At 50.0% G+C, this 4,138-nt stretch overlaps 2 non-coding genes across 2 annotated transcripts; both read right to left on the reverse strand.

The window, feature by feature from the left end:
- Window positions 1-1,732: 1,732 nt before the first annotated feature.
- Window positions 1,733-1,804, reverse strand: Trnap-agg (transfer RNA proline (anticodon AGG)). The gene has a single exon. It is a non-coding gene; the product is annotated as a tRNA-Pro (tRNA).
- A 192-nt stretch (window positions 1,805-1,996) lies between these two features.
- On the reverse strand, window positions 1,997-2,068 carry Trnap-agg (transfer RNA proline (anticodon AGG)). The gene has a single exon. It is a non-coding gene; the product is annotated as a tRNA-Pro (tRNA).
- Window positions 2,069-4,138: the final 2,070 nt, after the last annotated feature.

The raw sequence follows: 4,138 nt of genomic DNA on the forward strand, positions 1-4,138 counted from the left end.
TTGCGGCTAATCGAATTGTCTTCGCCGCTGTGACAGCCCTCTGACGTTTAATGTCGCCAACGAAGCGGAGTGGTGATGTTAATTTCATTTGCCATTGTGTTAGCTGCAATTAAGGTGGGCCCCTACTCACACGGTTCGAGGAAACATAGCGGCTGTTGTATACTGATGCTTGGTGTTGCTCTTTGAAGGCGACAACTGCAAAACGACGTCCTCGTAGAATCACTCCCGATCAAAGATCGGGTTGGGAAAGTTCTTTCCGTGGCACTACCTCCGCTAAGGCGGAGGCGGCGCATGTGACGGCCGTCTGTCTGGCGGCACGTTGGGCTTGACCTTCAGCGTCGACCGTTGGACTGTCGGTGTTTTTGGTGTCAGTCCTTCGGTATCCACGCCGTCGGTGTTTTGGCTGTGGTCCTCAACATCGTAACGCAACCGCTTTCCGGTGCCCTTAGCGTCGGAAGTTAGGTCCATGTCCTCACTGACGCTAACTGGCTCGTCAGCCACTTTGGTCGGAGGTGGCGTGATTTCTGACGACGCGCCCGTCACGTCAGCACCAGCTTCCGTCACTTGAACCTTGGCAGGTGGAGGCGCAGAATCCGGCCCATTGCCTTCATCTATCCCCTTCAGGTTCACCTTTGCGGTCTTCGTACCCAGTGGTGCAGACTGAGCCGCCGCCCCTTCAGCTGTTCCTTTGGCGGCCTCTTCGGCGTCCTCTTGATCCATGAGAAGCTCGGACGAGTCCTCGCTCCTGCCTGGGCCTGCAACGTTGGCGTACGTTCTCACGCACTGGGTATCGTCGTGGCCAAAGCGACGACACAGCCCACAGCGTGGAACCCGGCATTCTCGTCGAATGTGTCCAGTGCCACGGCACCGGAGGCAGAGGGGTGCTCTGCCCGGGACAATGACGAGAGCCAGGTCTTCCGCAACACGAAGTTGGTGTGGTAGGTCGTCTGCTGTCATTCCGGGCTTGAGTTTCAGGACCACAGACCGTGTCGTGGTTCCTTTGTTGTTGCAGCCCTGGACTCTCTACTTCTCTCTCGTCACTTCAGTTACTCTTCCGAACGGTGCCAAGGCTGTTCTGACATCTTCGTCAGGAACACCATGCAACAGCCAGAAGAGCTTGAGCCTGACACCCTGGTTGCACGGGTCAATGACTAAGCAACGGTGTTCCTTGACAAGGAATCCTTCTGTGTCCAATATCTTCTTTTTGGCCGCCTCGTTCGAAAAAGTTACGGCCCACACATGATTCATCTGATAGGCCCCGAGGGCCACCACTTCCGGCAGCAGCATGAGTCGCGAAAGCGCATCCCTGAAATGCTCGACACGGTAAGGCGGAGCTTTAACTTCGCCGTGGATAAAAATAGTGTTCAAAACACTTGCACCTGAAGGCAGTTGTGGTAGAACCATCTGGTAATCCGGAGAAGGTTTTTCCGTTGACCGGGAACCGCGTCCGAGGGCCGCTGTAACCGCTCCTGAGGAGCAAGACATTCCGCGACCGTTCACTGTGATGGCCGGAAGAGGAATCGCTCTAGACCAACGAGCCACCATTGCTTATGTGTGAGAAAGTAACGCACTGATCACCGTTTTCAGTGCCTTGCTGCAACAACAAAGAAAGAAGAGCCGCCTTACGCTTATTATGAAACCTGTCGTCGAGGCTGGTGGAGCAAAAACTTATCTAAGAGAGCGCTCACCACGGTGCAGTGCCGTTATCTGTGCAAAAAAAAAAAACAGAAACGGGCTCGTCCGGGGTTTGAACCCGGGACCTCTTGCACCCTAAGCGAGAATCATACCCCTAGACCAACGAGCCACCGTTGCTTAGGTGTGAGAAAGCAACGCACTGATCACCGTTTTCAGTGCCTTGCTGCAACAACAAAGAAAGAAGAGCCGCCTTACGCTTGTTATGAAACCTGTCGTCGAGGCTGGTGGAGCAAAAACTTATCTAAGAGAGCGCTCACCACGGTGCAGTGCCGTTATCTGTGCCAAAAAAAAAAACAGAAACGGGCTCGTCCGGGGTTTGAACCCGCGACCTCTTGCACCCTAAGCGAGAATCATACCCCTAGACCAACGAGCCACCGTTGCTTAGGAGTGAGAAAGTAACGCACTGATCACCGCTTTCAGTGCCTTGCTGCAACAACAAAGAAAGAAGAGCCGCCTTACGCTTGTTATGAAACCTGTCGTCGAGGCTGGTGGAGCAAAAACTTATCTAAGAGAGCGCTCACCACGGTGCAGTGCCGTTATCTGTGCCAAAAAGAAAAACAGAAACGGGCTCGTCCGGGATTTGAAACCGGGACCTCTCGCACCCTAAGCCAGAATCATGCCCCTAGACCAACGAGCCACTTTTCTTTCTTTATTACCGGTAAGCAGCGGTACATAGGAATACCAACATAACTGACATATGTACAAACACAGATGGACTTCTCATCCGTTATGTATAAATAATAAGCACATGCAGCCTATCATATTGTAACAGGCTTTGTTCAGAATTCCTTAAGATTGGCTAGGGGTTCCATCCTGGCCCTCCAAGGTGGAGGACACTCTTGTGTTGCAACTACATCAAGAAAACGTCTTATTTGCTCCCGGAAATACACACGGGCTGGTCTTCTATCGGGATCGCAATAGAAGCCTGCCATGCGGGAGCGCCTTATACAGTAGAGGCCAGTCAGCATAATCTGATCAAAAGGTGCTCCGTCATCGTCATCTATCGGCAAAAATCTGATGCCATGTGGGTCAAGAGGAAATTCTTTCTTTATTGTGCGCTGTAGAACATCCCAGAAGTATACTCCTTCCCAGCAGTGTAAGAAAACATGGTCTATGGTTTCAGGTTGTTTGCGAATTATACATTGTGAGCCCCAGGGCATGTAAAAGCCTCTATCTTCTAGGAACGTTGCAACTGAAAGTGTACCTGTGTGGAGTTGGAAAAAAAAACTTTTCATACCTGGCGGTACCTGCATTCGTTTGACGCGTTTAAAAACATTCTGGCCTGGGCCTCGACTGTATATGGCTCTGTACAGCGGTGGGGGAAAAAGGCTGTCCATTATATCGTTGCGCAGCTTTTTCCTTGAGACCTTAAACAAATATTCTTTCGAATACCGTACAGCAAGGAAACGAACACTGAATACAATTTCCCTGTAGAAACCAAACACTGCCGCCGGCACACCTTGGGAGCATACAGTCAACTCTGGCAACAAGTGCGCGAGTCTAACTCTACAGACTGTTTGCAAAAAAGGATCATCGTTGTTCCAAAAGAAAATAAAACGTCCAACAAGTTGCCTAACAAACAGGTGGTCCAGCCCTAATCCTCCATCTTTCACCCGTCTGAACAAATTGTTGCGACAACATCTCTCCCATCCGGAACCCCACACAAACACGGCAAAAACTCTGTGGAATTTCTACACATTGACCCTGTTACAGAAAATGAATTGCATGACATACAATAGCTTAGCGACGAAAAACAAGTTGCATACAGTAGCCCTGGCAAATAATGAAAGGTATTTGGCTTTCCACGCCTCAGCCTCCTCTTTAGCACTTTTAAGCTGGCCCTGCCAGTATTCGTCACTCTGTTTGTAAGCTTCGAGTGGTGCGCCTAAGTACCTTACTGGCGTTGTTGACCACTTGACATTCGCAAATATAGCAGGAGCCTCAGGCCATTCTCCATGCCAAATACCGAGGCACTTGCTCCAGTTTACTCTACTACCTGTGATTTCACCGAAGTTTTTCACAACATTTATCGTCTGTAAAATGCTCTCCTTGTCTTTGCAACACACGGCTACGTCGTCAGCATAGGCCAGGAGTTTGACTTCTGACGCTTGCATCGTAAACCCATGAATACATTTGTTCTCAATCACTGCCAAACACAAACTCTCTACATAAATACAGAACAAAAGTGGGCTGGCTGGGCAGCCTTGACGCACGAAACGTTGAATTCTGATGGGGGCCCCCCATGACTTGTTAATTATAAGCTTAGTAGTGCCGTTCCGGTACGCCATGGCTACCCCGTTAGTAATTATGGACCCGACATTTATATGCTTAAGGATGGCAAATAAAATACTGTGAGCTACACAGTCAAAAGCTTTCTCCAAGTCAAGTTGAAGAATCGCAACTCGCGCCCTTAAGGCGTCACAACATTCCAAAATCGATCTCA

The sequence above is a fragment of the Dermacentor silvarum genome, chromosome 7 (assembly GCF_013339745.2).
Source record: "Dermacentor silvarum isolate Dsil-2018 chromosome 7, BIME_Dsil_1.4, whole genome shotgun sequence".
NCBI lineage: Eukaryota > Metazoa > Arthropoda > Arachnida > Ixodida > Ixodidae > Dermacentor > Dermacentor silvarum.